General features: G+C 35.7%; 1 non-coding gene across 1 annotated transcript; it reads left to right on the forward strand.

The window, feature by feature from the left end:
* The first annotated feature begins 7,565 nt into the window (after positions 1–7,565).
* LOC143387532 (U6 spliceosomal RNA) lies at positions 7,566–7,672 on the forward strand. The gene has a single exon (XR_013089856.1). It is a non-coding gene; the product is annotated as a U6 spliceosomal RNA (small nuclear RNA).
* The last annotated feature ends 6,941 nt before the right edge of the window (positions 7,673–14,613 follow it).

A 14,613-nucleotide genomic window follows, 5' to 3' on the forward strand; every position in this document is an offset into this window, starting at 1 on the left:
CAAAGTATAGAAAATCATAATGCAATAATAAAATGTTTTAAAGCACAGAAAATTAATTAATTACTGTTTCAAATAAACCAGTTCAAATTAGTAATTTTTTACTAGTGATAGAGAAAAAAATTTCCCAAGATCATTTTTAAATTTTTCTCATTTGAAGTAAAAAATGATAAAATTTAAGGGAGAATAGACTAATCTCACATACAGAAGAATTCCCCAAAATTTATAAAGATATTTGCTCCTTAAGGAAGTGGACATAACTCTGCAATCTTTGTTTGCAATGCCTGGGATTGAATCCTGGGCCTCATGCATGCTAGGCAAGTGCTCTACCATGAGCTGCATCCTGAGCTCGTAACTCTTCATACTTTAACTGTGGGCTGTGCATGGTAACTTCCAAAGAATATAATATGAAAAGGATTGGAAAGAATTTTTACAGTGGAGAAATCTGATAAATACTACCTCAGCTAGGTGATCAAGCTTACTTGGGGGTAGGATATTTCAGAACACACTCACTACTATCTTTTGCAACTTTAATGTAATTACAGAAACTTATAGAAATTGAAAATGAAATATGTAAGTAAAATATTTTTAAGTACAGAAAATTGATTAATTCATTACCCTTTCAAGTAAAAAGTAAACAAATACTGTTCAATTGGACAATAGTTTTTTAGTTGATATGCATGTTTCCAAGGGCAGAGCAAAGCAATATGAAAATTATCCAAGGTTGAGAATAAAAATATTTCCTAGGCCCATAAAAATAATTTGTTGTATCAGTACTTAAAAGTTCCACAAAATGGGCACAGAAGTGGGTTCAACTTCCTTGACTCCTAATCTTACTTTAGTTAACAGCTAGACTAAGTTCAACTTAACCAATTTTACAAAATATTTCAAAAGCCAAATTACAGGAACACTTAGCAGCAAAACTCTTACCCAGTCGTGATTCTTAGCTTTCTGTTCTCTTTCAGATTCTAACATAACATGAAGAGTTTTAGTTCTCTCATCCAGAAATTCTTTAGCTTTTTCAAGAAGCTTTATTTTATCCTGGGGAAAAAGGTGTCAAGATTACTCACTCATTACATTTACTTTTGAGTTTAGAATGTAATTCCCCCCAAAGAAGGGATTTTTACCTTATATTTAGTTGCTTCATCAGAAAGAATCATATTTTGTTTCATGGTTTCTTGAACCTGTTTCTTTGATTCCTTCATCTATGTAAATAAAGCATTCAGAATTAAGATACACAAATTATAGTGCTATTATACAAGTTACTTCCAGACAAGTGACCCTTTCCAGAAGAAAGCAGTACTTAATACATATGACTGCTTAGAATTTGGATGATTTGTAGGAAATAATGAAACAAAAATTTTAAAATACAATTTTTAAATTAAAACAGGTAGAAATGATTCAAGCTAGAACCAAGGGAGAAAGAAACAAAAAAATAATTATACCTTCTCTTCATACTTTGAAAATTTGTGTATCAGTTCTTCATTTTCTTTCATGAACTTGATTATCTTTTGGGAAATTTGCTGTTCAGTGACTAAAAGGGGGAAATACACAAGATTATTACAATCACTAAATGAAATTCAATTACTCAATCTACTAAAAGCAAAGACATGTTATATGGTACTTTGAGGAAATACTTCTTAGCATAACTATTATGCTTTTAAAAAGCAATCTATGCTTATTAGCAATAAGAGTATAAAATTATTAAAATTTAAGAAAAATATAAGAACAATGATATTTTGCTGGGCGCGGTGGTGCACACCTGTAATCCCAGTGGCTCAGGAGGCTGAGCTACAAGGATCCCAAGTTCAAAGCCAGCCTCAGCAATAATGAGACACTAAGCTACTAAGTGAGACTTGGTCTATAAATATAGGGGGTTGGGGATGTGGCTCAGTAGAGTGCCCCAGAGTTCAATCCCAGGTACCCCTCCCATCCAAAATGATATTTCAATTTAAGCTTATTTCACAGATGGGAAATACAGTAAAGTGTTGTAGCTTGATATTCCTCCCTTCTCAAAACACTTTCTTTCCAGAAAATGGAATCATTTAATTCTTTGCAAAGAAAAACAGAAATGAAAGCATACTGATTCACATTACCATTCTTTAAATTATCTACTCAATTACTTAATGCATGATTAAATCATTAGCATAGAAATACTCTTCAAATGTAATACATCTGCATTACATCAATATTCAAAGTTAATCTGCCCCAAATTAAAACTTATCATCTCCCTATCCACAATTTGTTCATCCTCTTTATCTCCTATCTCAGAGTTGGAACCATCATCATCTACTCTATTATCCATGCTAGCAACCTAGGAATAGTAAAATTTTCAGGAGGTAAAAAAGTAATAGACATTAAAAGTCACTGTATCTACTTTTAACATACATTAAACACACATCAAACACCAATACAATACAAGTTTAAGAAACCTAAAAATTTACCTTGATATACTCTATCTTTTACCTAGAAGAGAGAAAAAAGATTAAATTTGATGTCAAACATCTGCTCAATAGAAACAGCATTCCTAAAACAACAGTCAGAATCATAACCAAGTGAGAATTTAATAACATTCTGGTTCAGGATAATAAATTTATAGGATTAAAAATAAGTAAAGGTTAACAAGCATTTTAAATTTAATTGGTAGTGATATTTCATAAATAGGCTCTGACATAAAAACACTAAGATATGTACCTTATTTCACAGTAAAGATGTGTGTGTATGTGTGTGTGTGTACTCAAAATCATTTACTTGAGAATTCTAAATAACCAGGATAAAGTCTAGAAACAATGACTATTCAAAAGGAATCTGAGGAAACAATATGAAAGGCATAATCTTTGTACTAAGGTATGCCACTTTCACTCACCAGAAAACATCTTAGAACTCCAATTTAAATTTGGCTATTGGCTGAATTTAGAAACTAAGAGGCTACATCATCTTATTTCTACAAACCACTAAATATATATCAAGAAATCTGAAAGGGAAGACTGCTAGAAGAAAATGCACAATCAACAAGAGAAATGACAATTAACATATTCTGGAAAGGACAAAAACAATCATTTCCTAAAGACAGCAATAAACTGCCTGATAATAAAACCTAAGCAGAAATTTTTTAAAAACATCACTAAATTTCTTTGTAACTTAGCACATACTTGTCCTTTCAAATGTTATAAATGGTGATGGGATACTCAGATGTGTCCATGGATCATCCATGGGATCTTCGTAATAGGAAATTGCATTCAGAAAACTCCAACACAGAAAGAAATGCCATTTCTTTAATGTCATAGCCTTGCTAACCTTTTACTCAAAATGACAACAGAGGAAAATGGGAAGTGTCATAAAAGCAGTCATCTAAGGAAGAGACTAAAGCTCCAAAGTCAAATGCTGAAACTGAGGAGCAACAACTAGGAACCAGATCCCACATAACCTAGTGAAAAGAGAAACAGGTCCCGGGGTTCTTGAAATGAGAAACATGAGAGAAATATAAAGTGTTTTCATGTTTTTCCCTTCTATTTATCCTTCTATTTCCTTTTTTCTTTTAGCTGAGAAAAAGTTCAATGAGATTGAACTGTAAAAATTCCTCACAGGAATCCAGGCAAATGATTCTTGTATTTAAGAAGGGAATACTTTTTAAGAGATTTTACACTCAATTGTACAAGGAGAGGAAACTTATCTTAACAATGATATGTCTGATATAATTAAGAAATCAGAAAAAGAATACTCAGATTTGAAAAGATTTATATCCAATGCTTTTGGCCTCTTTAACTGTTAGGCTTTTCATATGCAAAGTCCATTTACCTAAAATAATTTTCTTCCAATTATGTTAAATAACTATGAAACAGAATGACCTACAGTACAATCATAAGTATGTATAAGCTTATATATATATATATACGCTTATACAAATGTGTACACACATACACAGAGATAGACTAATTCTGCTCAGAAAAAAAAGACTTAATGAACAAAACATTTAATGAATTTTTGGACAACACATAATCTATACTTCCAAATAAAAAGGTATTTTCTGAACATATGATCAAATCATAAAATCTGGGAAAAATATATATAAAAGACTGGAAAAATTATCTCATCTCCTTTTTCTCATTTTACTGTATTTCTTTGTAGCATTTCCCCCTGTTTATATGTGTTTATATTAACATACAGTTCATCAACATTTAAATCTTAGTTTCTGCTTTTTTTTTCCACTTCACATTTAATTGTGAGCATTTTCTGTACCTCAAAGCTTTGAAATAGATAAATCTGCCTACTATTCCATTAAGCAAACATACAATAACCCCTAAATAAATTATGTTGTGCTAAGTCTTCAATCTAATACACTGTTCCACTGAAAAACATTACCAAAATCTTTAAAGCATAGTTATTTCTTTAATATAGATTACTAGACATATATGCTACATAAAAGGATATTTATCTAACTTATCCCATCTTTTATCCCACTTTTAAGACTTCTGATATGTATGAAACTACTGGTCAGGATGGCTGTAAGAATTACCAGTTCTACCAACTGCACCCACACTAAATTATTTTATAAGGTTAGTTTGACTTAAACCACTGATTTGTGTTTTAGCAACTGAAAAGGAAAAAAAGTGGGGGGTGCAGTGACTATATAAAATAATCCTTGTGCTTATGTGCTAAGGTATAAGCAAGTTAATTTACTCACAACAACAACAGTTCTCCAAAAGAAAATGACAAAGGATACCAATCCAAAGAAAACAGTGAAAACTACAGGCTCCCATGGTAGTCCATAAAAATCAGGCCCAGGTTGATACTCATCAGGCAATGTAGTAAACAGCTGAAACAGACAAATTAGAAGAAATGGGAAACCTTAAATTTATAACAAAACAGTCACAAAGAATCATGGCAATTCTAAACCAACCTCCTCGTCAGAAATCCACCTCCTCAATATTTTCCAATAGTTTCTTCAAGAGAAAGGATACTGGCAGTCTCATATTTTTTGTTCACTTGCAGTGTTTTCAAGTATAATGAATCTAAATACTTTTTAAAAAATCTTATTTATGTATCTTTAGTTTCAGGTGGACACATTATTTTGTTTTTATATGGTGCTAAGGATCGAACCCCTAACCTTAACCCTAACCCTGACCATAACCCTAAATCTAACCCTAACCCTAACCCTAACCCTAACCCTGTGCCTCATGCATGCTAGGCAAGCGCTCTACCACTGAACCACAACCCCGCCTGAATCTAAATACTTTAAATTGAGCATACATTTCCAGTTTTTAACAGGCCCTATATCATCACATTGTCTAACACCTGGCTAGAATCCCTATGGATCATTATTTTCTCTTAGATAACCTGGTTTTTATAATTTAAAAAATTCATTTAAGACAAAAACTTAAATATATGAAAGAACTAATTAATTTTATGGCAACAAATAAAAACAATGAAACAATAAAAAGATTTCAAGCCCCTTTGGGTATCATTTGATAAGCTAGAAGAATACCTTACTATTCTGAAAAGTGTTTAAATGAAGAAAAGGAAACAAATATTTATCTCCTGCCTTAACTATACAAACCAAATATGTGTGTAAAGAATAATCAATCATAGCCAGGTGCCGTGGCACACACTTGTAATCCCAGTAGCTAGGGAGGCTGAGGAGGGAGGATAGCAAGTTCAAAGTCAGCCTCAGCAAAAGGGAATTGCTAAGCAACTCAGTGAAACACTGTATATAAATAAAATACAAAATAGGGCTGGGGATATGGCTCACTAGCCAAGTGCCCCTGAGTTTAATCCCCAGTACCCCCCCCCAAAAAAAAAAGAATAATCAAGTTTTTATTTGTGTAGGCATCCCAGCCTTTAAATGAAGAAAGAAAAATCCCAGCAACTCAGACCATTGCTATTTTGCAACCTATAATATATTAGCAAATCTCACCAACGTCACTGTTGACTAGTAGTCAACATCAAAGGAGAGGACATGCATATGTCAATGCAATATTTCCTATTAAGTTTTCATAAGAAACAGAATTGAACCTAAACCTGACTACCAATTTCCAAGAAATATAAAGCAACAGAGAGAGGCTGAGGTTGTTAGCTCAGCACTTGCCTAGAATGCATAAAGCCCGAGGTTCAATCCCCAGCACTACCAAAAAAAAAAAAAAAAAAGGCAATAGAGAAAACAGGTTAAATTGTTGTACCAGGGGGATTGTCATTTATTCACCAAAACTACAATATATCCTAGAAGTCCCACAAACATATTTTTTTCAATTATTGCAAAAAGTTACAACAAAAGGAGAAATCAATAGATAGTAACTTATATGAGACTTGTTCTCCCACTGAAAGCAACCAGAAAGTTGGAATATATATATATATATATATATATATATATATATTTTTTGTACCAGGGATTGAACTCAAGAGCACTTGATCACTGAGGCACATCCCCAGTCTCAGCCCCATTTTGTATTTTATTTAGAGACAGGGTCTCACTGAGTTACTTAGAACCTCACTTTTGCTAAGGCTGGCTTTGAACTCGTGATCCTCTCTCAGCCTCCCGAGCCACTAGGATATTAAGGCATGTGCCACCATGCCCAGTCAAAATATATTTTTAAACAGCTATTTTTCAGATAGAAAGCCACAAGGGACATGCAACTGTCACCCCTAAGAGCAGGAGAACAAATAGGTGAGCATTCTACCTTGAGGCACCCTCTAGACCTCAGTTTGGGAAGGGGGACCCAAATGGGGATTAACAGTCTCACTGAGGAGAAAGAGACCAGAGTTCCAGGAGATTAAGCAGCCAAAAACATGTAGAGAAAACTACCAGAAAGATGGGAGCCACAGAAAAAGAGTTCCAGAAATCTGCATGGAGGTGGTCTTCAGTTTGGGGCTACATTCTAAGCAGTACCTGCGAGGGCCAAGAACAACTATAAGCTAACCAATCCCACAGTTGGCACTGAGCTGGGAAAAGTCTGGATTCCAGCTAGCCAGAGAGAGTTGACATACAAAAACAGCATGGCCAACAAGCTCATGAAGAAGTATTTGATCCAGGCATGATGGCACATGTCTGTAATCCCAGCAACTCAGAAGGTTGAGGTAGGAGGATCCCAAGTTTGAGGCTGGCAACTTATCAAGAGCCTAAGCAAGTTATCGAGACCCTATCTGAAAAAAAAAATGTTCACTCAATATCATTAATTATCAGAAAATAAACTCACAAAGACATACCCACTACAATGGCCCAAGTGCTAGTGAAGATGAAGTCAAGTGGAAGTCTCCTAAATTGCTGGTGGAAGTATAAAATGATTGTGGTCATTTTTTAGCATGGCTTGACAGTATCACATAAGATAAAAACATACATTAAACGTAGGAGGCAATTGCACTCCTAGATATGAGTCCACTTATAGGGGCATATTTATGAAATAGTACTGTAGGAAAAATGAATCTATAGTTTTAAAAAAAAAAGTTATCAGTGGTTGCCTGGAACAGGTGGTGAAGGAACTCACTGGGAAGGATGCCAAGGAAACCCCTTTTCTAGTGAAAAAACTGTTCTATATCTTGATTATGGTAGTTTTTACATGGGTAAAACTCACAGTGTGATTGTTTTGGCAGCACATATAGTATAATTGGGACAATACAGAAAAAATTAGCATGGTCCCTGAGCAAGGATGACACCCACATTTGTGAAGCATTCCATAGTTTTGTGGAAACAACCCTTCAACAGATGAATGGATAAAGAAACTGTGGTACATTTACAAAATGAAATGTTACTTATAGCATTAAAAGAGAAAAAAATTATGGCATCTGCGGGTGAATGGGAATATCAGGCTAAGGGAAGTAAGCCAATCCCCAAAACCAAAAGCTGTATGTTCTCTATGAAAGTGGATGCTGACCCATAATGGGGGTGAGGTGGGTGGCAAGGGGCATGGAAAGAATGGAGGAACTTTGATTGGGCAAAGGGGAGTTAGGACAGGCGAGAGGGCATAGGGATAGGGAAGATGGTGGAATTAGATGAACCTCATTACCAGAGGTACATGTAGGACTACTACACGTGTTGTGTACAACTAGGAAAAGTTTTGTTCCATTTATGTACAATGAATCAAAATGCATTCTGCTATCATGTATAACCAATGAGAACAAATTAAAAAAAACTCACTGATATTGGCTATCAAGGAATTACTGTTAAGTTGGGTGATGGCCCGTGGGTTCATTATACTATTCTCTATGCTTTTCTTTAAAGCTTTTCTAATTAAATTTATTTTTTAATTAGTACATAGAAATAAACATTTTAATTATTGAAGTAGGTAACATGACATTTTGATGCATGTATACACTATGTAACGTTTAAATCATTTTAAATATATCTACCTCCTCAAACATCATTTATGGTAAAACTTTCACAATCTTTTCTTCTAGTATTCTGAAATGTACAGTATGTTATGGTTACCTATAGTCCCCTACTATTCTCTCTGCTCTTATTTGAAAGTTTTCATGATAAAAATACTAAAAATAATTTTTAAATTAAGATATAACTTCAAATATTTAAAGGATTTCTATGTAGAAAAGAATTCAATTTTATAGAGGAAATCATGTGGAGGAAAATTTGGAGTCAATACAAGGATGAACTAGACAACAGAAGAACATATAGCCTTGTAAGAGAGTGACTCAAGCAAGGAAATACTGGTGTACAGGCCTCATAACTACTCGTCAGGGCCACAGTAAAGAAAATTACAGCAATCATGGGGCTGGGGATGTGGCTCAAGTGGTAGCGCGCTCGACTGGCATGTGTGCGGCCCGGGTTCGATCCTCAGCACCACATACAAAGATGTTGTGTCCACCGAAAACTAAAAATAAATATTCAAAATCCTCTCTCTCTCTCTCTCTCTCTTTAAAAAAAAATGGCCAATGAGAGATGGATTTGAGCATGCCTCCTGTCTCCTTATCAGTTAACCTCCAATAAAATGTTAAAAAAAAAAGAAAATTACAGCAATGAGTGAGAAACTAGACTAACAGCCTTCCAAGGTTTCTTCTAACACTAAGATTCTACTAAGATTCCATTGATCAATGAATCTGATTGGTGCACATCTAAAAAACACATCAGAGCCTATTACTCTCCAGTCCTAACAGATATCATACTACTCGTTTAAGATTTTACATTGACTTGTTCATAATTTTTGCATATATTTGTTAAGTCCTTTTCTTAAGGCTTTCAAAAATCACAATCATGCCTTACACCTGTTAGACTCTTTTAGTCCTCGCACAATGTCCTGTACATACTGGGCCATCAAAATGCCTTTTTGAAGGCTCCTTTCAAATCAGTCTCGTAACATTGTGCCTCTTCTTTGCCACTCATGTCAATGTCTTTCTTACCTATCACCGCAAAATCACTGACCATACCTGCACCACATTCGTGTACCCCGACCTAGACCTAGAGGAGGGCTCTGTGCATACCTAAAAAAATGAATAAAGAAATCCTTCCCATATCGTGAGGCTGTAAACTTTCCAAGTGATGTTGATTCATTCTGATAATCAAATTATGACTTTGGAAGACTGGGCTTTAATCACTGGAAATATCATTATTCTAACTGCCTGGCTTGTACATACTCCTTACCCAGGTGGCTGCCACCACCATGAACAAACATGGAGCCAACTGAAAAATGATTCATTTCTCCCCATCACATCTTTTCCACCCTGGTGGTCTTTCCTCCCCAGGTATTCATTGTCTTTATACCACCTCTGACTGCCTACATGAGAATTAGGGGGTACATGGGGGTAAAACCCTACAAAATGCCAGACACCTCACCAGACACTTTACCTTGTCAAATCATTTAATTATTATGATTGGAGTAAGCATTATCTACATTTTTCAGATGGGGAATCTGATATTCAAAAGTTTATTTATTTGCCCAAACTTCTAAATGATAACCTTGGAATTTGAAACCAGATCTACCTGGCTTCAAAATCTATACATTTTACAAGGAAAATAACAACATCATTTTTCTTACACAAGTCTTGAAATAACACAACCTACAGGAAACAACTTCAGTTGAGAAGGATTACTGTCACAATGGCCCTAGGACCATCTTTTCCTCCAATCTCTAAAAGCTTTCTCATTCCTATAATTAAACTCTAAAAGTCTAATATCAACAAATACCATGGGGGGGAGGTAAGTCCTAAAATGCTTAGATAAGCTTCTAGACAGATTAAATGTCTTGTTTGGATCATGATTTTCTTTAGAAAGGTCAGCCTTAAGTGACTCTTTTTAAGAAACAGATCTAACCTAATTCCTTTCATTCTTAAAACTTTCTAAGGATCCCCACTATTAATGGTCTAATGCTACTTTGGCTCATGACTTCCTTTAAGATTTGCTGGCCTCTCCAACAGACCATCCCCCTCCAACTTCACATTTTATACAACACCAACTATTCACATTCTCCTGGCCTCCCCAAATATGCTTTTCTTCATGTTTCCATTTCTCTGAACACATTTCTTCTGGCTGCCAGCTTCCCCCACCATCCTCCACCCCAGCCTGTCTAATCAACAACAAACCACATGACACACTCCTGTTTGCCCTTTGCCTATGCTTCAAACACATCTCAACTACTTTCTGACCTTATTGATCACCATTCCAACCATAATAAATGCATTTATGGGCAATAATGTTCTACCATCAAATAAATACCTCTCTTTCTGCCATTATCTTACTGTGTTTCAAGTGAATGCTATTATCTCCCTGCCAGAATGAAAGGTTCTGAGGGGAAGAACCAAGTTTTTACAGGTGTACAAATGTCCAGCCTTAGTAGACAGCAAATCGTCCTCATATGCTAAACTAAGTAGCCATTAAGCCACACCGCTATGGCTTTTGTTTTAGGAGCTATCTACTCAAAGGGTCAGGAGTCATTTTCATAAAGACATTTTAAGTTCTTCACTTCATGACCAGAAACCACTTAAAAACTAATAAATAATCAACATTCTAATTGAAGAAATTATGTCAAACTTACCATCTTAGTGAAATAAAGCAAGAATGAATATAACAAGAAAAGCACGTTGTCCAAAAGGGTGGCATCTGCTGGCTCTTCCACCTTTGTCTCCTCTAGTTGGTTTTCTGTATCAGCATCATCAACAGGAGGACCTTCTGTTATAAGTAGCTCTAAAATTGAAAGGGGAAATGGCTCTTTTATTTTATGCTATAGAATAAGAATTGTCTCTCTTCAGTTTCAATATTCATTGAGTGTTTCACTAAATATATGAGTCACAGTGCCTGGAATATGTGGCTTTCCTAAAGACAATTAACACAGAGAAGAAAACTTCAAAATCCTAATTAGAGCTGTCAGACCCTTCAATTATAAAATGAACAATCTCCAGTCTACTCTCCACTACTTCCATGGCCATACAACTGCTATCAGAACAATATTTACTAAAGGAAAATTTTTAAAACCAGAGATATATAGACAGGGTCACATTCAACAAACATGAATTTAGTGCTGGTGAAACTTTGTGTTAAAAATTTTTGGAAAGCTTAAAGAGAGGGAGTCTTGGTTTGCAGATTTACAGGTGAAATGAGCCAAGGCTTAACACAGCATCTGGCACCTGGCAGAGATACTCAACAACTATTTATTGAGTGGACAGATGACAGCTATTTAAAAAGAACATAGTAATACCAAGAGAGACTAAAGGGAATTGGGTACAGACCTGCATTGAGGCTCTGTGAATGAGGTAGAATTCCAGTTAGATCTGAGAGCTTGTAGGGGTAGAATTTTAGTATGAGTTACATAAGACTGGGGTATGTTTGATTAAACAGCTAGGAGTCCAACATGCAGTTATTAAGAAGTTGGACCAGTTGGGCTGGGGATGTGGCTCAAGCGGTAGTGTGCTCGTCTGGCCGTGCGGCCAGGGTTTGATCCTCAGCACCACATACAAAAAAAAAAAAAAAAGATGTTGTGTCAGCCGATAACTAAAAAATAAATATTAAAACTAACTAACTAACTCTCTCTCTCTCTCAAAAAAAAAGGAAGTTGGACCAGTTGCCTCTAAGGTCTTTCTCAACCTTGAGATTCCATTCACTACTATTTTTTTAAGCTTTTGCCTAATTTTTAAATTTTTTTTTTTAGTTTTTGATGGACCTTTATTTTATTTATTTGTATGCAGTGCTGAGAATCAAACCCAGTGCCTCACATGTTAGACAAGCACTCTACCACTGAGCTACAACCCCAGGCCCTCCATTCACTATTAGTCTATAAATTTGACTGCTGGTGAAGTCTGCCCATTGGCTCAGCATCTCAGCACCTGAGACACATTAAATGACATTTGGGAAGATTTTACCTATAAAGGTGATTGACATCATTTTGTGGTAGAACCTAAAAGGCCAGGGAAATAATTCATGCTTAATTTTGTAAGCCAAGTTTTCCCTAATCTTGAAAGTTTTGGAGCATGAAAATAACAAATCTTAATGGTGCGTGATTCATTTTCAGAACCTTATGGAGTTAAAGACAGTTCAGAAGTCAGTAGTGTTCATATATGGATACAATGTCTTCTGGAAAATGGGAGAACTGATATGTTATTCCTTCTCAAATTAACTGAATCCCCCGTGCTATGAGTTCTCCTACACTCTGTGTGTGCAGATGGGCGGGGGGGGGGGTCAGGATCAGTGCTGCCAAGCCCTGCACTGGTGCAGGATAATGCTATAGCTATGCGTACAGACCAGAACCTTTAAAAACACAAAATACAGTAATTATGGCTTCATAGCACCATACTGGATGGATAAAATAAAACAATTAGTCATCATCTAATTTACTGATAAAATGAGAGTGAGCAACACAAAAGTAGAATGCTGTTGATGCCATTATTGGGGATTTTTTTGAAAAATTGTTTCTCATCTCCCACTGGATACTGTGCACTATGATGAAGTATTCATAAGTGTCAGTCTAAAATGGATTGCAGTTCTGTATTGTTTCCTGTAAGTATATAGTATAAAGATCTGGACCATTGACTGCATTTGAAAAAGTTTAATTACCATGTCCAGGAAGCAAGTCAAAACAGGACTTGAGCTATATTACATTCCATTTAGAAGAAAAGGGAAAAAACACAGAATTTATGAGACTATGAACAGTGATTCTCAAGCTAACTTGTACCAGGCCAGACTTTCCTGGAAGGCCTGCTAAACACAGATTGTGGGTCCCACCCCCAGAGTTTCTGGTGCTGTTGGTCTGGTTGAAAATTACAGTTTTAGAGCGTAAGGCCTTTGAAGAATAATATTTTAGTTGTAAATGTTTTACACAAGCTAGTCATAGCTAAACATTTGCTTTTAGGTGAGTTACAGTCTCTGGCCTATTTTTGATTTCTAGTCATCTTTATTCTTGATTTTCTCTCACTTAAGAGATTTTTTTTTTGAACTCACATGTACCTATATCACTCTCTGCTCTATTTTGTAGCTTTGACAACAAATATCCTTGAAAGCCTTCATTATGATAATGCCTCTACTTTGTAGAGAAAAATTGGCAAGCTTTACCTGGTTCTACTTTCTCAGTATTTGGGATCTGAGACACTTCTAAGACACCCATGTCCTCAGTCACAGGTTGACTCAAGAGGCTGGGCTCTTCAGGATGGTTCATATTTAAATGATGACTCAGGAGGCGAGGCTCTTCATGAAGATTTCTATTAAGATGATTTGTGTTCTCTTTAGGAAAATCATCTTCATGGGGTGGCTGCATCTCTACAGGGGAAAAGAATGCATTGAGCCAGCTGGATGACACTATCTACCCCCACTTAAGCCCAATGATCAGCACTCTCCCTCAGCACACAGCTCCAGATACCTCAACACTGCCTTCCATGTCCTGTCATGCACCCATGAGAACAACTGGGCAAGGATACGGGAGGGTTAATTGTTTTCATCCCATTTAAAGGATGACTGAACTATATAGTAAAATTTATAAAGAAGCCTTTAATCCAAAGTATTTCATAAACAAATACATTTCTGATACAGGCTTCAATAACTTACCTTCCCTTGGCAAACCAACATACACCCACATGAATAAATGTGCAGAGGAGAATTCTGGTCCAGAACAAAAATGTGAAATGTCTATTCTGAGCAGAAATAACAGGAACTCTTTCATCTACAAGTGTGCTGGTCTCACCGAGCCAGAATAGAGAAGGGAATTCCGTAAGTCTAGCTTGCTAATGTGCCTTTCAAAAATGTTCAAAGTAACCTAGGAGCCAAATGGTGGACCTATCTCCTTCCTGAGCTCAGGACATAGACCAATAGGATCCAGAGCAAAGATTATCTCTTCACAGCTTCATATTCTACCCTGAACATTCACTTGTACTTTGCATTCTTATCCAAAATATATCTGCTTTGATTAAATGTACAACTGTTTTCTTCCCAAAATTATCAGGTAAAATTAGCATTCTTGGGAAGTAAATTTTTCCAATGGCTTTATGTCCTTCTGGAATTCTTATCATATACTCTCAGTTGAAATATTTCATTTTGAAAAACAATGGATAGAGATGATCAAATATGAAACTAGGAAACAGAAAGCTTTTATCAGGATATTGGCTCATTGTCAGTTTGACGAATATTTAATTGAAAGGCTTCTATGTGTCAAGCACTACATTATAAGGCTTGTCATCCTGGTTCCATCCTTGATT

This window comes from Callospermophilus lateralis, unplaced genomic scaffold (assembly GCF_048772815.1).
Source record: "Callospermophilus lateralis isolate mCalLat2 unplaced genomic scaffold, mCalLat2.hap1 Scaffold_858, whole genome shotgun sequence".
NCBI lineage: Eukaryota > Metazoa > Chordata > Mammalia > Rodentia > Sciuridae > Callospermophilus > Callospermophilus lateralis.